This window comes from Poecile atricapillus, chromosome Z (genome assembly GCF_030490865.1).
Source record: "Poecile atricapillus isolate bPoeAtr1 chromosome Z, bPoeAtr1.hap1, whole genome shotgun sequence".
NCBI lineage: Eukaryota > Metazoa > Chordata > Aves > Passeriformes > Paridae > Poecile > Poecile atricapillus.
In genome coordinates, this window is record NC_081289.1 from 143596649 (window position 1) to 143621058 (window position 24410).

At 49.9% G+C, this 24410-nt stretch overlaps 1 long non-coding RNA gene across 4 annotated transcripts; it reads right to left on the bottom strand.

Annotated features, from left to right (window-relative positions):
- Positions 1-103: 103 nt before the first annotated feature.
- On the bottom strand, positions 104-18459 carry LOC131592927 (uncharacterized). 4 transcript variants are annotated; one of them, XR_009280732.1, is made up of 6 exons: positions 18295-18459; positions 9545-17199; positions 6535-6636; positions 5378-5584; positions 3747-3944; positions 104-838 (listed from the first exon to the last, which is right to left on the bottom strand). It is a non-coding gene; the product is annotated as an uncharacterized LOC131592927 (long non-coding RNA). The 4 variants fall into 4 exon arrangements; XR_009280731.1 differs by having other exon boundaries at positions 6535-6639; XR_009280733.1 differs by lacking the exon at positions 5378-5584 and having other exon boundaries at positions 6535-6639.
- Between the last annotated feature and the right edge of the window lie 5951 nt (positions 18460-24410).

Here is a 24410-nt window from a genome sequence, read left to right on the forward strand (position 1 = left end):
TGTTCAGTGGGATTTAGGCTCCTCAGTGCTCTCCTGGTACCTGGCTTTGATTAGGCCTTTGGAAGTTCCTTCAGATGATGGCTATGCTTTACAATAGTATTCAGAAAAAATTCTGTGAAGACATTTTGACTGTTCCCTAAACAGAAGGTTTAGAAGATAAGGCAAGGGGCTTGACATGGCGGGATGGGAGCAAAGCTAAAAGCATTGGATAAATGGTGTTTCAAGTTAGAGGCAATAGATTTTTATCAGAATTTTGGGAAGTGTTCTGTTTGAAAAATGTCATGAGCACCTCAGCCAATTAATAACCCAAATGTATATTGTAGTTTGGTCCCACAGTCAGAGATGGAATTTCATTCTGTTGGCTAATTGCCTTCAGTTTTATTGTCCTGGTCAGTTCCATGAAAATCACAAGCTGACGTCTCAGAGGTAAATATAGCCCTGTTAATGCCAAGGAAATCCACTTTCCTAATGATGACAGTATAGTGATGATTCCTTAAGAAGTCTGGTGTGCTTTACAATGGGGTCTGGAAGTGCATGTGTCAGAATATGGATTTCTCACATATTCTGGTGCTTTTGCCTCTAAAAGAAGGAGCAGAGTCATCCTGCTGTGCACGTACCACCGTTGTTTATTCCTCAGTACAGTGGGAAGATGTATTGCCAGAGGTCCCAAACCTTTCTGACCTGTTGCCTTGTCTTCCAGGAACTATTTAGTGTGATAATGGCGTTTGATAGACTGCACACAAACACCATTGTCACACTCCACAGCTCTGGGAGTAGAGGTCCTTAGCCCATGGAAGGAGTGATCACTGCAGACTTCAGCAGAGGGGGTTTCAAAGACCTGCAAAACAGACACAAGACCAGGTTTGTGCATATTTATATGTGGCACATCGGGGTTCTCACAAGGAGACGGGACACAGGATCTTGAATTGCTTTCAGGTGAATATTGTGTCTCAGGTAGCTCTGGGAATGTAAAAGTTGAGTGGCTTCGAGTTCCCTCACAGACAAGGGAGATGGACAGCACCTGAGAAAGTAATCTGTACCATTCTAGAGACAAATTCCTGAGGAGAGGGATGAGCAGTTTCTGCAATGACCCGTGTCTTCCTCTAATTGGTGGAGACAGCCCAGAATCAGCACCAGACTCTTGTAGCTATGTCAGACGTGAGGAATTACAATGCTGGGGATTATATTTGATTTTCACATACTTGTTTTTAGCAGCATTCTTGAGTAACCCACATACAAGACAGACAAGCTGGTCTGTATTTCTGGTCCCACTGCTCCATGCGTGTTCTTCTGGGATACATCAGCACCTGTGCACAGGGAATTAAGCTCTAGGATCCATAGCTGTGGTGCTCATTTCTGCACAGGCTGGGTGTTTCAGAGTGTTTATCTGTGTGGTTTGATCCTGCTAGCCAAATAACATTTCTGCATACTCTCAGTAGAAAACATCCCATAAAAGATTATGTGGGCTAAGGACTGGATTAAGAGCACACAAACATGCTGCACAGGGATCTGTAACCTGTGGAAATTCAATTATATGCCATCATCACATCTGAATGCTGCAGAAAAGCAGAGAAAACAGAGAAGGAGGAGCACATGGAAGGGAGGAGGTTAGAAACCAGGGCTGGGGTGAAAAGAAGTAGCCTTTATTTTTTGTTAGTACTGAAAAGTGAACTTTCTGGCTCAAAAGAGAATCCTCTGTGGACTGATTAGAAGCCCCTTGGGAGGGGATGCAGTTGTCTTTTTGTGCAAGAGGTGAGAATGGGATGTCTTGCTGTAGTGCTTTTTAACTCCCCTCTCATTTATTACTGGGGAGAATTTGCTCCCCATAAGTAGTAAACCCAGACTCTCCAGCAGTCTTCTGGATCTGGTTCTGCTTTAGAAACAGAATGTTAAGGAAGTTAAAGCCCTCAAAAGGCTCATCCTCTGAGAAATCCTCCCTGGGTTTAGCCTTCTCATCAATCCTTTTTGTGCAGGGAGCACAGCACTCACAAATCAGCCTGCTCAATTCTACAGCATCAAATGTCAAAGTACCTGCACAGAGGTGATACCAAGGCACCCAGATGAGCTGCTGCCCACCTGTACTGACACACCTGAACCACCAGCCTGCTCTTCACAGTGTAACAGGGGTCTCCTCACCCTGTCATCTAACTTTATATCTTATCTGGATCTTCTTCCCAATTGTAATATAGTTCAACCAGTGTTGATAGGTCAGGGCAGACTTAATAGGGCTCTGGATTGGTATAATTCTTGATTTACATCGAGTCAAACCTCAGGGAAGGGTTTGTGATAACTCAGTGCCATGAGCTGGCACTAGAAGCTGGGTTCTGAGTGCCCTTTGCTGGTGGACAGAACAGCAGAGCAAAATGGACCTTCAGTCTGGTTACCAGATCAGGCTGTTTCATTTCTCCAAAATTATTATTTCAACAGTAATAATCTGGCATTCCCACCTCTGCCACAAAAACAAGCCTAGAAATGCTTGGGCATGGCTGACATCCAAGGGATTTTCATGTCCCACTGGTTCTGTCTGAGTCTGTAGTGCTGCAGTGGGACAGAGCTGAGCATTTGAACCTACACACAAAGCGGGCAGACGTGCAGATCCACAGGTCAGGCTCCTGTGCAATCCCAGCTATGAAGGAGGCATCTCTGAAAGAAGGAGAAGAGCTGGAGCACACTGAGCATCACAGGGCACAGTGTTTGGAATTAATGATGGCAAAGACCCAGTCATGCCAGAACATTCTGTCAGTAAGGATGCAGCTGCAGCCCTGAGGTCCATGGGGCCGGTTTTGGTTAATGCCAAAGCATTTATAATTGCAGTGGTAAGTGCCTATGCTGCAGCTGGTGAGAGTGAGAAATGAATGCCAAAGGCTCAGAGGTGCTATACCTGGCTTTCTAATTCACCATGTTGGTGTCTTCCCTTGTCTTTCCTCATACACATTTTACTCAGCTTTCTCTCTGCAGCAGAGGGGAAGGATCAGGCAAGATCCTACTAATGAAACTCCCTGAGGAAAAGCCTGGCAATGCTGTGCAGAGTAGGAAAGCCCAGAAATCCTGGCAAAAGGACTCCACTGCAGAACATGTAACGAGAAAGCAAGGCAGCTGGTGCCACTGAAAACAGGCAATTATAGTCCCTCAGCTAGGTGGAAGCTTCTGGCAAATCAACAGGAATATTTCCTAGACAAAATATAATGAAAGAAGGAGAAATGGCCACTAGTTTTTAGTACTGCAAGGGGAAAAAAAACCCCAACAAATAATGGGAAAGTTATAGGGAGAAAACAAACCATAATCATCAGAGAAAAATCTCCTTTTTGATTCTCTTCTGCTGGACATCTGTGTAAAGAACATTATTGGGATGTTCTAATGCAGAGAAACATTGTGAGAAACAAGAGGGTTTTCAAGAGGGTTTTTTGAGATAGGTCACAGAACATGTCCTTCCCATATAGCCAGACCTGGAAGCATTCCTGGTCGCCTGGGAAGTCCGTCAGCTTCCCTACCACCTAATTTTTAAAAAACAATAAACATTCAGGGTGGTTTGCACTGCCCTAACAAAAGGCTAATCTCCTTCCAAGTGCAGGTAGAGATCCCTAGGTCCAAGACATTAAATCCTGTAAAATTACACAGTTGAGCCCTGGGCACATGCGGATATTTTGGTAGGCTGAAGTACTCAGTGTTGGAAATCCACCTGCACTTTGTTAATATCTTTAGCATTTCCTTTTTCTCACATGAATTTTGCACAGGAAGGCACTTACCATCGGACACAACAGCCAAAGGATCCTCTGGTGTGTTGGTAGGGCTTGGCAGAACCAGGATTCTCTTGCAGGACATTTTGCTGACTGTCTGTACTCGAACCTTTGGAGTCCTGGTTTCTTTTCTGAGTTCCCAGCAGTGGGCAGCTGCTGCAAGCCTCTGCTTCCAGTGGACACCTTTCCCTCTCCCTTTATGGGATCCTGAGGTTTTAAAGTAAACAATTCATTCTTGTTCTGATAAGTCATATTAAAATATTGATCTGGGGGAGGGAGATGACCCTCGCTGCACTGAGCCAGAGTCACCTTTAGTCAGACTAAAGAACGGGAAAAAGCTCTGAGACCTCAATTTTCTCTGTTCCTTCAGAGACCACATGTAGGGAGGGAAAAATGCAAAAGATAAGGGGGTTTCAGCTCTTTGTTTTGCTGAACCCTGAGATGAAGAGTGTTTACTCTGGCTGTATATTAATTGCTTACTTTTGCCAGTGAGACTGATTTCATCAGTTCCTCAGGTCACAGTGCTCATCTCATGTTCACTGCTGGGGCTTGCCAATCTTTTTTCTTTCTTGAATTTTGATGTACTGTCTGCTTTGTTTGCGAATTTTCAGATTTACTTTCCAGCACACCTAGGAGGTAGGGGGAAAGCCCGGCTTCGGTTGAGGCTGTCTGAACTGCACTGGCAAACCCAGGAATGGTACACATCTCCCAGAACCTCATCCAACAGTGAGGCAATTGCATAAACCTCCACAATTAGGGCCTGATGAATTTCACTTTTTTTTTTTCTTTTTTTTTTTTTTTTTTTTTTTGTGAAGGCTAAAATAGGATTTGAACCTAAGATTTTCTCTGAACATAAAAAAATAGCCACATTTTGGGTATGAGAACATTTGCTAGTTAACTAATAGGTGTTTTCTCACTTCCATTACCATTACCATACTTCTGTTCCATTAGAACATTTTGGAACAGTCTGAAGAAATAGTTTGGAGGGTTAGGAAGCAAAGCTTTCAATAGAAATACTTCACAAAAGTGAGGAACCAGGTCACTTTACTGATTTTGGCTGGATGTGTCCATCCAACAGCAGAAAACCACCATCAAATCAAATCTGGAAAGCATTCTGTGCCTTGCCCTCTCCTCCTTAGATCCTCTTTGTTACCAGCTCATGACAGATCTTTTTTGCTTAACACTGTCTTGGGCTGCAAATCTGTCATGGCAAGAATAATCTACTGTTTCCTAAAATGCTGATTTCTATTCCCAGTTCTCTTGTGTAAATAGTAATTCCTTGTTTGGGACTGGTGCATGCACACAGTGTGAATATGACAAAATTACTACTACTACTGCTAGTTCAGAGTCTGCCCCTGGAGTAGAACAAGTTTTGGGGAAAGTAGGTATCTAAAAATGAGCTGTGCAATTATATCAGCATCCTGTGTGCAAACTCCTCATGCTACTCTGCATTTGAAGTCTACAGAAGGTATCTGACAATATGCTTAATCAGAAAAAGAAGACAAAAGACCATATTAAAAAGAAAACTCATATTAAAAAGAAAACAACCAACCCAAAATCAAAATGCCATATGTTGTACAAAACAAGCAGAGAAAAACTAAAATGTGCTACTTTTGAATCACAGCAGAAACACCACATACTTGGTATTTGTGGGTTGTGTTTCTGGGGGGGTGGGGTGTGTGGAAAGCAGTTTCCCTCAAAATGGGGCTCTGCAACTGTAGGTGAAACACTGGTCACTCCCCAGGGAGCCTGGGGAAAGTCTGGAACTGCATTGCAACATGCAGTACTGCTGCAGACTGGTTGGGGTCCAGTTCTCTGAAATGAAATACCAAAGTATTGGGAAATTCCTGGAAAAAGAAAAGGAACTGGTTTGTTTAAATGTTACTGAAGGTGACACAGGGACAGATAATGCAACATATGTTGCACATACACCTGAGGGCCAGATTCTTCCCTTGGAAATATGCAGCTATAACCCCAAGCAAAATCATCTAACTTTGAAGTGCAGTGGAACTGTGAGGCTGGCACTGCTCGGAGCAGGGGACTGAGTCCTGTGATCTCCAAAAGTCCCTTCCAGCCTAAATTACTCTGTGCTTCCATTATATATGCAGAGCTTCTGGTGAGTAAGGTGTCACTAGACAAAGGACATGATTTGATCCCTACAAAAGCTCTTTCCTTTCATTTTTCTTATATACAATGTGGAGGATATGTTGAGGGAAATGGAAATCACAGGGATGATGTCTTTTCTGTGCAGCAACAGTGGAAGAACAGCTTTAAAACTGAAGGAATAAGTGTAGGGGAAAAGCCTGAGCTGTATCTTTGTGGCTTTACTCCAGCACATAATCAATACTCTTCAATTGATTTGGGGCTGGCTATTTCATCCATGGAAAAAATCCTGTCATGGTCCCACCAGCCGTGGGCATGGCTCCCTTGGCTAAAACTTCCAGACAAATCTGGGTCAAAGATTTAGGCCAGAATCTTTTATGGAGAAAAACGACACATACCCAGCAGTGGAACTGAATTTATCCCTTTTCTTTCTTAATGTCAATGACTATGTTGACTCACCTCACTTTTGGATATGGCCATCTAATTTTAAGAGGACATTGCTACAGGAATTTTTGTGCTCAGAGTACACAAAGGTGTTGTTTATCAGCTTATCCCAGAGTACTGCAGCATTCAAGGGGCACATTTACCACGATCTCATGGACAGAGGTAAGGGCTACAAGTGCTGGGACAGTTCAGACCCCAGAGGAGGAACGCTGTGATCCTTGTCAGTCAATGGCCACTGGTTAAAGATTACCTGCGACGGTCACTCCGATGGCTGGGTAGAGAAAGATTAACCCAGAACAGCAGAAAGTTGAGCAAAGGTCTTTAACCTGGAAGCCATGATCTCTTCTGATTTCTGCTGGGGATCAGTAAATGAAATTGATTTGAGTTTCCCAATCATCAAACTCATTACATCAGTTCTGGATCATCCTGGCATTTCCTGTAACCATTCACCCTCTGACAAAGAGAATCCAGGTTGGGAATTATCTTCAGATTAGGAGAGTAAGGTTTGGCTGACAGTGTACCCTCCATGACATTGCTGTTTCCCCAGCAAAATAGTTGTGGGAAGAATTTAAGCCATTTTTCTCTAAGCAGAAGGCTAACACAAAAAACTTGTATTTACCAGTCCCTCAGGGCAACTACCCTTCTCTCAGGAGACGTGCTGACTCTGCAGACAGTGCTCTGGGCACACCAGGGTGCGAGGGATGTCCTAGGGTAGGTTTGAGGGAGCACTTCCAGCACTGTTAGTGTCCCCTGAGCCACATGTGAGGATAAGCAACTTTATTAATTTTTGGTCTCTGTAAGTCAAAGTCCTGTTTAAATCCACTTCTCAGAACTTGAAGATACTTTGGTGACCTGAACTCTGTCAGTCCCTAGCACAGTCTGTGCCCGGGACTGAGGGTGGCTCTGCTGAGGGGTCCTGTGCCCTGCCCCTGTCCCTCCATGAGCCCAGCCCCAGCACCAAGGCCTGGGGGAGGTCTGAGGCAGAGTTTGGGGCAGGGTGGACAGGGCACTTGGTGCCCTTGGCTTGCTGCAGCCAGCTGTAATTAACTGTTAGTTGTTTTAATTGCAGCGCTGCAAGGAGCAGTCCCAGTGGGGCTCCCATGTCTCCGGACATGCCTGTCAGCATTTCACACAGCTGGTACTTTTGCTCTTTTGAGAAAAGCAAAAAATCAGTTTGGCCCCTTGAAAAATTGCAAAGACAAAGGTTTTATAGTGGCTTTATAACTCCATGCTGATGTTCTACCTTCCCTGGCCCAGTGGTGACTGGAGGAGCTCCTACAGCTACCCTGGCCACCAGAAGGGCTTACACAAAGTCAAGGTGCCAAAGTAGCCAAGGTAAGTCCAGCTTGGCACGGGCTGGACTTTGCTTTCCCTTTTTATATTCATCGGCTGCCAATCCCCCAGTTACACAGAAAAACAGTGCAGCTGTGATGGCAATGTTCTGGAGACAGTGGTGACAAAGTAATGAAGAATGAGCCATCGTGTATTTTGTGTGACATTGCAGGCACTTTCCTTGCTAAATGGAAACTTCACACAGATTCCATATTTAGTCTGATCTGTTTTACCAACTCATTTACCACCCTATGTAGCATGAAATTGCACTTCCCGTGGCTATTTAAGTCCTGTATGCCATGGCTCTGCTGAACTGATGCATTTTTCACAAAATCCTGATTTCCAGACCTCAGAGAAAAAGAAGCTGCTGTTTTTTAGCAAAAATTGGTTTGGTAATTGAAACCAACAGGTTTGAGGGGCAGGCTGTGGCTGCTCAGGTGCAGCTGGTTTGTAATTACTCAGGTTGATGCAGGTGCTGAGCATCAGGCATCATTAGGTGTTCAAAGATAGTTTTGAGTGGAAAGAAGGACTAAAGTGGGGAGGAAAGCGAGGCAGTAGCTTTTGTGAGAGTTGAAGTGCTTTCTTTCCACAAGGAAAGTATTTGTAGCGTTGGTAACTGCAGAATGCTCCAGAAAGGATTTGCTTCTGGTGAGCAGAGGCTGATTGTCAGTGGCAGCCCCAGCACTTGCTAACTGACCTGGGATAACTGGGAAGTTTCCATGTCAAAACTAGTGAATCCCAGAATGGTTTGAGTGGGAAGGGACCTTAAATGTGATCTCATCCCACCCTCACGGGCAGAGATGCCTTCCACTGTCCCAGGTTGCTCCTCCAAGCTCTGTCCAGCCTGGCCTGGGACACTCCCAGGGATCCAGGGACAGCCGCAGCTTCTCTGGGCACCCTGTGCCAGGACCTCCCCACCCTCACAGCTGAGAATTTCTTCCTGATATCCCATCTAACCCTGCCCTCTGGAAGTGGGAAGCCATTCCCTGTGTCCTGTGAGCCCAGGTCCTTGTCCCTCCCCATCCAGCCTGGGAGCGCCTTAGGTACTGCACGGCTGCTGTGCTGCCAGGAACCTGCACACAGAAACAGCAGGGAGGTGAAAATATGGATCTTGAGCTCAAGATAAAGTGAGCATTGGCAATTTCTGACCTAGTACTGGGAATTGCAACATTATGTATCAAAAGAATAGAAACAAGAATTATTAATCTCCTCAACGGGGTGTAGGAACACGGGGCTGTGGGAATTACACAGGTGATCAGGCTGATTAAGATCAGGTGTGAGGGTGACTCAGCGACCTTACAACGGTTTTTTTAGTCTAAAGTGATTCTCAGTGTGGTGAGGGCTTCAGAATTGGTTCTGCCAAGTTAGAGAAGCTTGCCCATTGCACTGGATGTTATGTTTACTGTATAACAACAGCTCTGGATGTTCCTGAAACTGCTCTTCTAGACTCACTCAGAAGACTCCTAGACTGACTCAGAGAAATTCAAAACTGACAAGTAAGTGGACTTCTAGTTTGTGGTTGGATCGTGAGGGGCCTCGGGGCTGGGGCACAGCGGTGTGAGGGCTGGGGCACAGCGGTGTGAGGGCTGGGGCACAGCGGTGTGAGGGCAGGGCCCGTGCGCGGCCTCGGGGCTGGGGCACAGCGGTGTGAAGGCTGGGGGCCGTGCGGAGCCTTGTGCTGCATTTGCAGGCGGCCTCGGGGCTGGGGCACAGCGGTGTGAGGGCAGGGCCCGTCTGGAGCCTTGTGCTGCCCCGGGGACTGCGCCACCCGCCTGGGTAACGGGGCCAGGGTGACCTTGCAGGCTGCCGGCTCTGTCCCCGGGGCAGGGAGTGCTCCTGCGCTAAAGGGCTGGCCACAAAGCCTCGGGGCATGCTGAGAATAAAGAACGGCCTCTCCTCTCCCTCGCTGTGAAAACACAGTCACTAACCTGGTGTTCCGTGTCCGCCTTTGTCCCGCACACCGTGGAGATGTCACTGGGCAAACCGGGCTGGCCGGGGCAGAGCTGGGCTTAAAAGGACACTGGTTCTTGCTGGGTGGGGAGGGGAGGAGTGCCCAGCTCTGTAAGGAAACATCTGGCTGTCCTTAACCGCTAGGAACTGCATGCACGACCTGCCTGTGCAATCAGTTCAGCTCACCAGAGCTTGAAATCTATTGCCATAACCTCGCAAGGTTTGGCCTCAGTTACACAATGTTGTCCTCAGAACACGGTTAAAGAAAAATTATCTTGAGAATTCCTTTTGTGTGTTTCATTTCTTACAGTTTCACAGTGTTAGTAGTTATCAGTGTTTGAGAGAGGAACTAGTTTGCTGGTTAAATGAATTTTCTTCTTTTTTTTAAAAATTATTTTTTATGCATTTTTAATGAAGAAATGAGATCCAACAATGAAAAGTAACCTTTCTAAAAAGAAACACAAATTAAGTGAGAAGGGAGGAAAATTCTGTTTGATTTCCAGGAAATGCCCACTTTAAATATCTATGTATTGATAATCTTATTTGGCGAAACTGCTGAGGTGTTTCAGTAATTTTTTTTGGACCAAAGGTACCTGCTCTATCAATCTTTATCAGTCTCACCAGGGGTTATATGTCACACCAGTGTAGACCTTTTAATGCTCTATGGGACCCCCCTTTTGCTGACTCATTGGTATGAGCTTTCTGTGTTTGGGAGTGTTTTTATTTTAAAAGCTAAAATTTTCTGCTGCCTTTAAAACAAAACACTTTCCAGCCTCTTGGAATTTTTCTGTTGTATCGGAGGACAATTCAACTCATGCAATTCTTGTTTTAGTGATCTCGGTTAATTAATTTTTATTAAATGGAAGATAGAATGTGCCCATTTAAAGAGCAAAAAACAATTACTTAATTTCATGTCCGAGTGAATACTCTTTAACTGTGCAATTTGCAGTCATTTCAATATTATTTGCTTCCAAGGCAAATATTCAGGGATTCAGAGATTATTCTCTCTGCTTACCAAGAAAAAAACCCAACTTTTAATTAATATTTGCAGGATTAATTCTGTATGAACTGAAATTTAGAACTCACCTGCTGTTCCTAGAATACTCCTGAAAACTCAGTTTTCTTCCTCAGAAGTTTATTATGACTGGAAAAAAACAAAACACCACATATATAAATCGGAACCTTTATCCCAAGTAGCAAGTGAGTTATTTCCTCCAGAATTCACCAGATATCAGCTGATGCTTTTCCAGCTTATGTGAGTGCCTTCTCCCAGTGCCCAGGCTGTGGAGCTGTCTTTGGCACGGGACGGGGCAGCCCCGGTTCCTGGCAGAGCCCCGCGTGTGGCTGCGGGGCTGGATGGGCCCTTCCCGGAGCTGGGCTCTGGGAATGATGCCGGGACACTGCCCTGGCTCTGGGAGTGATGCCGGGACACTGCCCTGGCTCTGGGAGTGATGCCGGGACACTGCCCTGGCTCTGGCTGTGCCGTGGGTGGTGTTCCCAGCACTGGCACCGGGCAAGGCACTGCCCTGGCATGGAGCGCCCGTGGCGGTGCAGGGCCTGCCGCAGGAGGGTCCTGCAGCTCTTGGATCACACGGATGGAGATCTGTGGGGCCTGGCTGGCAGGGGCTGTGGCTCTGGGCTCTGACTGCGGGCCAAGCTGGGCTGTGCTCGCTGCAGGGTGGCAGGGACGTGGATGTGTGGGTGTGGTGACACGCCTGCTGGTGGCACAGCTCGTTCCCAATGTGCACGGTGAACTAAGGTACCATCTGCCTATGGTTGGAGCCATTTCACATATGTGAGCTGGAGTGTGTTAAACATTACTTATTCCTTGCAAGCCCCTGTAGGCGTGGGCCGGGGCTTTGTTTTACCCAGGTCAATGAACAACGCTCTGGGGCCATGTTTGAAACTAAGTGGTCGTGTGGCAAGATTCCATGTGTTTCACAATTTTTAAATGCTAGTAGAACATTCCTGAATGCTAGTGGAATGTCAAGTCCAGTTTTAATTTAGGATCAGTGAGTAACTTAACTAGACATGAGTACCATATTGCTGTGACAAGCAGTCCGGGAAATTCCTGATGTTTGTTGAGGATAATTTCTCATCACAAATGCTCAGCAAGCCAACTAGGAAAGGTGCTCTGCCACGGGGGTTTGTGAATAGAGGACTCATGGCAGGAGCTATGGTCCTGGTCACAGTGACCATGAAGTGGTCTGATTTAAATGTTTTGGTGTAGTTACAAAAAGCAGAGTTGTCACCCTGGCTTTCAAGAGTGCAAAGTATAAGCTGCCAGGGAGCAGTTGGCCATGTCCCCTGAGGAGCTGCCTCAGGGGGCCCCGAGTGCTGGTCAAGTTTGAATAGAACGTGTGCAGGAGAGGCAAGGCCCTTCAGGCAGAAGCCAGGCGGGGGGGTAGGTTGCCAGCTTGGCTGAACTGGGCACACTGCACGTGGCTCTCTGGAAGCCAGGCTAGGTGTCAGAGAAAGAGGAGAGCTGTGGTTTGCCAGTAGAGTGCGTGGGTCTCAATCCAGGGGTTCATACTGTTCAACGCTGTTGTCCAAGATCTGGGTGCAGGAGTGGAAAGCACCAGGAGGGAGTTTGCTGAAGATGCTGAAGTGGGAGGTGCTGTGGGCTCAAGGGATGAGAGGCCTTGCAGAGGGATCTGGATAGGTGGAACATTGGGCAATCATTGGCAGGAAATCTAACAGAAAAGCAGCACTGCTGTCAGGAGAATTCCTGGTGGTTTCCACAGAGCCTGGATTTCACCCAGCATGTACTAGTGCGGCACTTACTGTGTGAATTAAAGGATTTTGCTGAAAAGCGTAAAGATTAATGACTGTACCTGCTGGGAGCACGGGATAGAGTTCTCTCAAAGTCAGGCAGTGGTAGCCAGAGGTTTGTGAGAACTGGCTGACTCACCTTTACCCCAAACTGGGAATTTTTCATCAAACGAAGTTTTCCTGGAATGCATTTGACAAAATATTTCTATTTGGCTGAAAATTTCAAACTTAAAAAAGCTTCTATTTAATTTGCAACCACATTTTTATTTAACTCCTGAAAGCTGGCATGAAGTATGGCAGTTTGAATTAATGTTGCATTTTAAGTGTTATTTAAAGTTATGTTTTTATTTGCATGAAGTCTTGGGAGTTTTGTGGTTGGGTTTTTTTAAAAGTCAGTTCTAGATAGTATGATTTGAGCATAAGAACAGGAGGAAGCTGAGTGAGGGTTACTGTGAATAGCTTATGTGTGTTTGCTGATCCAGCACCTAATGAAGTAATGGGTGCTGGATTGTCTTTTATTTTATTTTTTTTTTCCCAGCACTTTCTAAAGGCACCCTGCTATTTTCAGTACCAGATTAATAATGATTTTGGTGTTGTTCTACATGTCTGAAACTACACTTCACTGACAGAAAAGTTTCCACAGCTTTGCTAGTAAACTGAGAACATGTCCTGGCTTCTCTGGGGTGGCCCCCTCTGTACGCAGGAGGTGCAGAAGGCCTTGGGTTGCCTTCTGCCTCTCCTAGGCTGCAGCCCCTTTCCCTGCTGATATGAGCAGATTCCCTACTGCTGAGCTGAAAGGAGTTTGGGAGTGGATGTGGCACTTTCTTGGTGCTTTTCTTCTTCTCCTGTGGTGCCAGGAGAAAGCTCTGACAGGTAATGTAAAGCAAACTTGGAAGGAACATTCTGTCAGTGTTGTCAGAGCCAGGCCCAGCTGTGCACTGCTCCAGGTGGCTGCCTGGGGAGGAAATAGGGTTTTATCATCAGAAAGCAAAACCCCAAACTGGGTACTTGTGCTGATGGACGACTGTTTTCATATGCCAAATGACAATTTGGTAATAAGAATAAGGTGAATTAAGATGATTTGTGTACTCCACAAACCTATTTTTGTTTACAATAAATGTATCACTACATAGTGTGTATGTGTTACCAAAAACCATGCTTGAGGCGAATTCGCCAGAGACCAGAGATTCTGTCTCTGGGCTGAGTTTCCTGGCTCCTACCTTCAAGCTCTGAGATTCACTAGACAGAAAACACAAAATCCTTAGTAAATGTGGTCTCCTAGGGAAGCAGGGACAGTTTTGTTTGTTTGTTTGTTTTCATCTAAGTGAGAGATGAAGTAAAAACTTGCTTCCAGGAAACTACATTGGTGGAGATTCAAATTCTGGTCCAAACTTGTGCTTAGAAGCAGTGATTCTGCCTCTCTCTCTAGTGTTTGTCTGCACTGAAGTCCTGATTAACTTCTCCAGGTTCCAAAAGCTGCCGAAGGAATGACAGTGCTGCTGACACCGCAAGAGGTGTCCTTGCCAAACAGGACATCAGCAGCTCTGTTGCTCTGGGAATTTAGCGTACAAAGCAATCTCAAGAGAGCTGCACTTTCTTACTGGACTGCAGCTCTTGCCAGTGCTTTCCTGTGCCAGGAGGCTGCCAGGCTGGAGCTGTTACCAGAACCCTTGCACCGCACACAAACTGCTACACCCTGGCTGCTCCTGGCACTGAGCTGCTGTCCACGTGTAGGGCAGAACATCTGTCACATCTGGCTTGTTCTTGAGGAACACTGATTTCTCTCGGGCTGCTTCCCTGGCATATAACAACACCTGCCTTTGTCTTGGGGATTTGTACTCCTGGAATACTGGTTGATGTGCAAACGCTTGTGATTGGCTTGGCACTGTTGTTATTAACCAAACGCAGAAAGATGTCTCCTGCCTCACTGTCAAATAGCAAAGTCCTCTATAAAAGAGGAAAAAAAGTGAATTTAATTCTCCTATTTTTTATCTTACTCTTTTTTGTTTTTTTAACCTACGGGCACAATTAGGGAATGCCGAGTCTAAAATGTGTCTATTGTACCTAGCCATTAATGAAACATAGAAGCACAATTTATACTTATTATTATTACTATTATTATTACACAGTTGGAGACAGTGAACCAGCTGCTTGCTTGCTGAGGAAGAGGAACTGTTTCAAACTTGACAATTTTCTTAAAAGCTGCTGTTCATAGAAGTAAAGCTGGGGCAAAGGAAATTACTGGTGTGGTAGGGAAAATGTTGTCACAGGTGCAAACAAGAGGCCCTCAGTTCCCTCAACTCTAGGCAGGCTGTAGAGGAAGGGAATTACTAGACTTTTGCACTATGTTACTGCACTTCGAAGTAGCTAGAAGTTATTTAATGGTTGTGTTCTGTAAAGAACCCCTTAAAACTGAAGATCTGTGCTGCACCAGCACACTGAAACATGCAGAGGTACAGCAGAGAGGTATCTGCCCATGGCGAGCAACTAATATTTGCCAAGTATTGATCTAGTGTGCATCTCATCTTCCATAGTCCAAAGTTCAAAGTTTACCTTTTGTTTAAAAACTGATTTTACAGGGAGGTCATGTCCTTTAGCTAATCCAGCAGCAATAGATGTCTGTAAAATGGATATTGAGTTTACCACTGTTTGGAGGAAAGCCTTGAAGCCCTCACGGAAAGCCTCTGTAGCACAGAGATGTATCCACTGATATGGCAGTATGCAGAGAGCCTGGACAAGTGACAAAGTGGAGGAAATAATTAGTCTGCTTTGGAATGTTGTGGTGTTGCCAGACCCAGCCTCAAATCAGAAGATAAGCCCTGACCATTTGCTCCTGGCACACCCACAGCCTTTCCCAGGGTACTGGTCACTTGACCCCACCTTCATATTTTCACTGTAAAGAGTTGGCTGAAATTACTCCCAAATAGCTGAAACCCCAAAGCACACTGGGAAAGGCAGGTTTACCACAGAATAAATGGCCACAAAAATATAATAATCTAATGTAGGAGAGGGTGTTGGTTTTTACTTCCTGATCTCCTTCATAAAGTTATGTGCGTTTATATAACAATCCATAAATAGGGGCGAGGAAAATCTCTCTTTATAGGCAGCATTAAGTAATTACACATCAGGAATTCACTAACAATTTTAAAACTGAAGCAAGCACAGAGTAGTTCCTGCCCCACAGTAAGTTTGGTGCATTTCATTTCTATTGAAGTGACACTGGCCACTCTGACCAGGGCTTTCTCTGTCTCCGGCGTTGGGGACTGTTGGACAGCCTGAAAACAGAGCAGATCCCTCTGGATCAGCAACACACTGGGGACAACTGGGGACAGGAATGAGCAGAAACCATCATCCTCTGGGGCTGGGACTTCATTTTAACCACACAGATCATGCCACATGTAGGGATGCAGATCCTCTTACCACAAAAGACAGTTCTGATCTCAAGTCCTCCACAGAAAACACAGGGATTTGGATTTTGGGCAGCTTTTACAAACTGCATTTCAGCTTTGCAAAAGCCAGTCCCTGGAGATCCCTGCTTTCCAGAGCACCAGTCCTTACTGATCTCCAGTTCCCTGGAAAACATGCCCCAGCCCCAATCTGGGCCAGCGACAGCCGCAGCCTAGCTGAGCACAAGTATGGAGAGGTCAGAGCCCTCCCCTGGACTGCTGCACTTGGAGTGAGATCCATCTAGAAATGAAGCTCTGGAAACAGGCTCCAAAATGTTCTAGGATCAGACCTTTAAAAAGGCTCCAAAGGGCAATAGCTCCAGCACAAGTCCTGGTCCCAGCCCTGGCTCCCTGACACACACACAAGAAGCCCACAGTCACACAAGTGCCACTTGCAGAATTCCTGATGCAAACCCCCACCTTTCCTGCCCAGCGCTGAGGGAAATCTGACAGAGGAATAACAAGGAACCTTTGCTGAGAGCAGTGGTCAGGCCAGGCCTTCAGGCTTGGCAAGATTTTGTAATAAACAGACCCAAATTCAATCCCTAAGTCTAAATCTCTGACAAGTCTTGTCAGAAAGATACTGGACAGTAAATCAGACCACTGAATTAAAAGACTGCAGAAGGAATAACAGAAGCTTTTCCACTAATAACAGAAGTTCTTTTCTTCCCTCACCAGTCTGGGACTGTAGGACCGAAATATTTGCCACTGAGACAAGCTGTCCTTAACGCTTTGACCCCTCAGCCATTATTATTTCTCAGAGAACTGGGCCAGCGCTGAGCTACTCCCATGCGTCTGCAGTGCTTTAGGGAGGGGCAAGGCGACATCCCACTTTGGGCTGGAAAAATTTCAAGATAATCAAAAGTTGTTACCCTTCTCTCTGACCCACAGCACTGCAGGAAACCGTGCTGAAAACGTGGGGTCTGGGTTGGAGTCGGGGTTGGGGGTCAGGCAGCCGAACAGATGCCTTTCCACACCATTTTCCGTCCCTACCGCACCTAATGCCGCCGTCTTTGGAAGGACACACTAATCTGTGTAGCGAGGCCGCTGTCTTTGGTTATTGCCAGCTCTCCTAGGGGTGGCAGCTGGGGCAGGGCTGGGTGACAGCCCCTAGCTGGGCTCGGGGCACGCCCTGGCCCTGCACAGATGCAGGTGAGGTTTGGGAGCATGTGGGAACAGTGACAATGGTGGATGGTGCTGGGAGGAGCAGTCAGCCTGTGCTCGTAGTAGTGCCACCGTGCAGGGCACTGGAATCTGGGTAAAAATCCAGCTCTCCTGGTGCTCAGGGATGCAGGGTCTGAGGGGCTGGAGTTACCTGTGCCTTTCCAGGACAGCAGGAGCAAGAGGAAATGTAGTGCCAGAGCTGTGTCCCATCAGGTTGTGTTTCCCTCTGAGGACAGAGAGTCCATTCTTCTCTGAAGAGAATGAAAAGTGGGAAAAATGAGGTGATGAGCAGTGAACAAGTAGGGAAAATAGTGGGAGTAAATCTTGAGAAAAGCTCCATGGTATTAAATAAATATTTGAAGTAAAAATGAGGGAATTGGTGGAAAAGTAGGGTAATTTTGGGGGATAAAACTTGAAAAAAATTCTAAGAATGAGTATTTTTGGGTGAAAAATAAGGAATGAACATCCTGAGGTAAACTGAGGTCATCAGTTAGGAACGTGGAGTGAACATTTTGGGTGTAGAAATGGATGTTTTCTTCAGGATGGAAAATTAATATTTTGAGGGGAAAACAGGATCACTGGTAGTGCACAGATAGGGAAATTTTGGGGGTAAAGAATTAATCTACATGGATTAAGTAGGGGATGTTTTTGAGGGAAACTGGGGCCAGAGGTGAAGGTCAGTCCAAAGCCAACCCCGCTTCATCTTTAAATCCCAGGATGAACTCTACAATCTGACAGTTGAGGGACTAAAAATTCATAGAAATTGAGCCAAGAGTTTTGAGAAGGTTTCTGGGAATCCCATCCCAGTGTTGTCATTGAATTCTTAACAGATCTTGAAGCATTTGATGACAACAACACACGTCTCTGTTGGGATTACTGCCATGGACCAAGTGAACCCTCAGGACTTGTTCTGCTCATTTCTCCCTGGAAAAGGATGTTGCACCTTCTGAGCCATTGTGGAAATGCTGGAAAGGGTAGAAATTCAGGGTTATTGGAGGAGTTCTTTACTGTTATGTCAGGTGCCAGCCAGTTCTGCCTTAGAGCCGTTCAAGGGGCTGATGTGTAAAATGCATTAGCAGAAAAGAAGCAGCAGCCATTCCCATCCCAGCCCTTTCTCGTGATCCCAAAATTTGCTCAGAATGCCGATATTGAGTTCAATCCCTAAATGGGCCGATCACTTCTCATCATTTGACTTGATGATCCTTGGGGGTCTTTCCAACTCAGAATATCCTGTGCTCTGGAAATAGAGGTAATTTTCCCCGGCATTTTAAACCCAGAGGTTTTTCCATTGGAGACAGCGAGTCACGGAGAAAGTGGGGGAGAGGAAGGAGAACATCACGTCTCACCCGGCAGGTGTCGGATGAGCGGCCCGAGCAGGGCCCCCGTCCCAGTCGAGAGCGGCATGGGGGGAGCGGCTTCTCCCGCCCGTGGCGATCCAGCGCCGCTCGTTCCGCAGCGTTCCCCGGGGATGCGGCCACGGTCGCTGCTCTGCCCGGGGGGTGCGGTGGCCTCGGGGGGTGCGGTGGCCTCCGGGGTGCGGTGGCCTCCGGGGTGCGGTGGTCTCGGGGGTTTGGTGGCCTCGGGGGGTGCTGTGGTCTCGGGGGTGCGGTGGTCTCGGGGGGTGCTGTGGTCTCTGGGGGTGCTGTGGTCTCGGGGGTGCTGTGGTCTCGGTGGGTGCTGTGCCCTCGGGGGTGCGGTGGTCTCGGGGGGTGCTGTGCCCTCGGGGGTGCGGTGGTCTCTGGGGTGCGGTGGTCTCGGGGGGTGCTGTGGTCTCTGGGGGTGCTGTGCCCTCGGGGGTGCGGTGGTCTCGGGGGGTGCTGTGCCCTCGGGGGTGCGGTGGTCTCTGGGGTGCTGTGGTCTCGGGGGGTGCTGTGCCCTCGGGGGGTGCTGTGCCCTCGGGGGTGCGGTGCCCTCGGGGGTGCGGTGGTCTCGGGGGTGCTGTGGTCTCTGGGGGTGCTGTGCCCTCGGGGGTGCGGTGGTCTCGGGGGGTGCTGTGCCCTCGGGGGTGCTGTGGTCTCTGGGGGTGCTGTGCCCTCGGGGGTGCTGTGGTCTCGGGGGGTGCTGTGCCCTCGGGGGTGCTGTGCCCTCGGGGGTGCGGTGGTCTCGGGGGGTGCTGTGCCCTCGGGGGTGCGGTGGCCCCGGCCCCTGGAGGGCTCCGCATTCCCGCGGGGGCCGCGGGCGGGGCCGGCGCTGGCTCGCGCCGCCGCTCCGTGTCCGCCAGAGGGCGCCCCGCGAGGGGGCGGGCGGCGCTGAGGGAGCGGCGGGAGCGATGGCGGCGGCGTCCCGGGGCCGGCACGGCCGGTTCCGCTGCCCCGCTCGCTTCCAGCCGCGATCCAGCGTCTGTCCTCCGGGCGGGCCCGGCATTGGCACAGCCCCGGCTCCCCGCGGCCGTAGCGGGACCGTGCCCGGAGCCCCGGCGGGACCCCATGCCCACACGGGACGCTAGCGCCCGTCCCGGAGCGGCTCTTCCTGCCCGCGGCGATGCCGGTCCCAGCCCCAGCCCCGGTCCCGGTCCCGGTCCCGCCTCGATCCTCCGGCCCTGGGACCCACACCCCTCTCGCCAAAGGAAAAGCGTCTCTGCCCGGCACCCGCGGCAGACACCGTAGGCTCCGCACAGGAGCGAGCGTTCTGCCGCATCCCGAAATAAGCATCCAGCATGTGAAATGAAACGGGCGCGGATCCGCCGGGATTTCCGGGCGCGGGCGGGCCGGGGCGGGGCCGGAACGGGTGTGAAGGGCGGGGCCGGCTCAGGTGCGCTGGACCCCGGAGCGGCAGGGCCCGGGCGGTACCGGGGGTGGGTCCTGGCTGGAACCAGGAACGGGTCTCAGGCGGTACCGGGGCGGCTTCAGGGGCGGTACCGGGGGCGGGGACAGGCGGTACCGGGGGCGGGGTCAGGCGATACCGGGGCGGGGTCAGGCGGTACCGGGGGCGGGGCTTCAGGAGCGGGTCCCGGACCCGGCTCAGGTGTGCGGGGCTGGCCCGGCTCAGGTGTGCGGGACCCCAGGGCGGCTGCGCGGGCCGGGACCGAGGTGATTTAATCCTCGGAAGGTACCTGGCAGCCATTTGCTCACTAGGAGAACGGTAAGAGTAGGAGCTCCTTGTCCGAAGGCCCCAGGTGAGTCGTGGGAGCTTCGGCTTTCCCTGCTCTCCCCGCCGCGGACCCCGTCTTCCTTCTCCCCGTATTCCTCTTCTTTCTGCCTCTTTCTCCCCCGTCCCGACCCCCCCAAACCCGACCCTCCCACTCCTTCCTCTCCTCTTCCTACCCCGCTATCCCCTTCTATTCCCTGTCTCCCCCTCGTCTGTCCACCGTCCCTCTCCTCCCACCCGGCCTTTCCCTTCCCCTCCCGCTTCCCTTCCCGGCCCCTTCTCATCCTGGCTATTCCTCCTGTGTCCCCGGCCTTCTTTCTCCTTTCTCCTGCAGCCGCGGGGCTTGGGGCGCCGGGGGATAAAATCCAGAGGTATCCCCCTGGGGGTCCGGCCTGGGGTAAAGGAGGGACCCATATTGAGGAGGTGGTCCCGGGTTGGATGGTGGTGGAGGGGTGTTAGGAAGGCCCCTCTCTTTAGGAGGGGGTCCTGGGGCGGGTGAGGGGGGGTTAGAAAGAACCCCCTACTTAGGAGGAGGTCCTGGGATGGGGGGGTTGTAGGAAGGGGTCTCTAATTAGGTGGGGGTCCCGGGGTGGAGGGAGGAGGGTCAGAGTGGACCCCTATGGGCGGGGGGGAGGCCTGTGGGAGTGGTGGGGTCAGAGGGGGCAGAGTTCCAGGCCAGAAAAAAATGCTGTAGGGCATCCAATAACAGTAAGTAAAGGAACAGTAAGGTGGTGCTTCCCACGATCTGTGTACAGAAATGTCAACAGAATGAGTCCCGTGATTCACGTACAGTAACATCGTGAGAACGTTTTCCCGCGATCCGCGTACGGTAACTTCGCGGTAATGCTTTCCCGTGAACTGCATACGGTAACTTAGTTTTTCCCACGATCAACGTACGGTAACTTCGTTTTCCTGTGATCCGCATACGGTAACTTTGCGGTAACGTTTTCCCGTGATCCGCAGACGGTAATGTTTTCCCACGATCCGCGTACGGTAACTTCGCGGTAACGTTTTCCCGTGATCCGTGTACGGTAACGTTTCCCCGCGATCCACGTACGGTAACGTTTTCCCGTGATCCGCGTACGGTAACGTCACGGTAACGGTTTCCTGTGATCCGTGTACGGTAACTTTGTTTTCCCGCGACCCGCGTATGGTAACTTCACGCTAACGTTTGCCCGCGATCTGCGTACGGTAACGCTTTCCCGCGATCCGCGTACGGTAACTTCACGGTAACGCTTTCCCGCGATCTGTGTACAGTAACTTCATGGGACCACTTTCCCGCAATCAACGTGCACTAATGTTGTGGGATGTGTCGCGACCCACGTGCAGTAACATCAGTGGAACGCTTTCCCTCAATTCGTGTGCAATAATGGCACTGGACACTTTCCTGCAATCCGTGTGCGATAATGGCACTGGACACTTTCACGTACTCCATGTGCAATAATGGCACTGGACAGTTTTGCGCAATCTGTGTGCGATAATGGCACTGGACGCTTTTGCGCAATCCGTGTGCGATAATGGCACTGGACACTTTCGCGCAATCCGTGTGCGATAATGGCACTGGACACTTTTCCACAATCCATGTGCAATAATGGCACTGAACACTTTTCCGCAATCCATGTGCGATAATGGCACTGGACACTTTTGCGCAATCCGTGTGCGATAATGGCACTGGACAGTTTTGCGCAATCCGTGTGCGATAATGGCACTGGACACTTTCGCGCAATCCGTGTGCAATAATGGCACTGGACACTCACGTACTCCGTGTGCAATAATGGCACTGGACACTTTCACGCAATCCGTGTGCAATAACATAGCTGGATGTTTTCCTGCGATCTGTGTATGGTAATGTCATGATGGGATGCTTTCCTGCAGTCCGTGTGGGGTAATGTTGCAGGACGCTTTCCCATCATCTGCGTACCATCATTTTGCAGGATGTTTTCCCACGAGCCGTGTTCTGTAACGGCGCTGGACCCTTTCCCACGAGCTGTGTGCAGCAAGGCCGACCATTATGTGGCAGATGAGTCACTGGTCCGGAGGAGGGGGGGGGTCCCAGGGAGGGAGCAAGAATGGACCTTGTCCAGAGCAGGTGGCAGAGTCTAGAGGGGGGAAATCCCCCCTCCAGAGGGCATCCACCCGGTGCTGACCCCTGCGGGAGAAAGGAGAAAGAAGGACAGGGGCACAGGAGGAATAGCAAGGATGAGAAGGGGAAGAGAAGAGGTTGGGAAGTGGGAGGGGAAGGGAAAGGCCGGGTGGAGGGGAAGGAGGTTGGACAGAGGAGGGGGAGACAGGGAATAGAAAGGGATAGGAACAGGAGAGGAAGGAGTCGGGGGGTCGGGTTTTGGGGGGTCGGGACGGGGGAAAAAGGGGCAGAAAGAAGGGGAATATGGGGAGAAGGAAGGAGGGCTAGGTGGGGGAGAAGAGGGGAAGTTTTGGATGGCAGAGGGACGGGGGAGAAGGGGGCAGAAAAAAGAGGAATACGGGGAGAAGGCTAGGTGGGAGGAGAGGAGCAGAGGTTTTGGGGGACAGAGAGACGGAGGGGGGAGAGGAGGGGAGGTCTTGAGGTCGGGACGGGGGAGAAAGAGGCAGAAAGAAGGGGAATATGGGGAGAAGGAAGACGGGGTCCGCGGCGGGGAGAGCAGGGAAAGCCGAAGCTCCCACGACTCACCTGGGGCCTTCGGACAAGGAGCTCCTACTCTTACCGTTCTCCTAGTGAGCAAATGGCTGCCAGGTACCTTCCGAGGATTAAATCACCTCGGTCCCGGCCTGCGCAGCCGCCCTGGGGTCCCGCACACCTGAGCCGGGCCAGCCCCGCACACCTGAGTCGGGTCCGGGACCCGCTCCTGAAGCCCCGCCCCCGGTACCGCCTGTCCTCGCCCCCGGTACCGCCTGGCCCCGCCCCGGTACCGCCTGACCCCGCCCCGGCACCGCCTGACCCCGCCCCGGTACCGCCTGGTCTCGCCTCCGCCCGTTTCTCGGCCCCGCCCCGGGACCCTCCGTGAGCCGCCGCAGGGCCCCGGCCCCACCCCGACCCTTTCCCGTGCCCGCCGGACCGAGCCGGGATCGGGACCGGGACCCAGATCAGCCGAGCCCGGTGCTGCTCCTCCTGCTCCAGCTGCGGCCCCGGCCGGACACCGTGCACGGTCTCGCCGCGGGCCCGGACCCCCAAACCCCACCAGTCCCAGCAGCGCTCGGGGAGATTTTGTGCAGCGTCAGCACGGAATTCTCATGGAGAAACCCCAAAAATAATGAGAGATGGGGTCTGAGGGGTGGGGACGGTTTCTGCTGTAAATGAAAATTTCCTTAGGAAAAATGAAGCTGTGGAACAGCTGATTTCCTCAGTAACTGTAGTTCATGGAGTGAGCCTTGCCTCCGTGCTGCAATCACCAGTCACGCTTTTGGGGGACCGGTGGGCTGGGCTGAGGAGCAGCTCTCAGAAGCTGGTTAGCCAATTAGTCTAGATTTAATTTTACGAAGAAAGAAAAATAATCCAACCAACAGAAACTTCCAGCCAGATGGTACTGAGTAATTCTAGGGGGCTGAGGAGGCTTTGATATAGGTAAGTATTAGTGAACCTGTTTTAGGAGAAAGGAAGGACAGAGCACACCAGGAGGAATGGTGGATTCTTAGACATAACCTGCCTCAGCTGGTGCCAGCCTTCCTCTGTGCCTGACGTGGCACTGCAGCTTCACAGCCAGAACAGGCCCAGCAGTCCCTATGTTCTGATGGGTGCATCAGACTTCACCAAAAATCCTCCAGGAAAAGACAAAGAAAACGAATTTTGGAGTATGACACTTGTCTCAAAGCATTCCATATTAGAATCAGCTGTGCTTAATGTACAGGTCAGTGGGAACACCTGGCTTTATCTATCCTATCCCCAGAGCCAAGCAGTCAGTCCAGCATTCATGTCTACGCTGATGCCAGCCACTGTCTTGTGTTCCAGCTCACTCCACAGATGGAAAAGGTCAGGCAGGAATGTCAGGAAGCATATTTAATAGAGAAGGAATATTGAACTGCATTCAAGTACTACCCTAATCTTCCTCAAGACTGGGACCATAACTGCTGAGTGTTACTGGCAGTAAGGCTTCTTCCCAGCTGGGTGATCCTGTATCCTGGGCTCTGCAGAGTGACTGCACTCAGGCTGGACACACAGGTAAGGCTAGGGCTCAAAAACTGCTGGCAGTGAGGTGGAAGTTTCTTTTGGCAAGTGGTGTCACCTTGCTGGGATGCTGGGGAACAGGGTGGTCAGTTGAACCAGCCCTGCTCCAGCAGTGCTGTCACCATGTCACTGCACTGGGGCAAGCACAAATCTGTCACCTTTAATCCGCCACAAAACAGAAGCAACTCAGACATTATAGATTAGGCATGCAACATG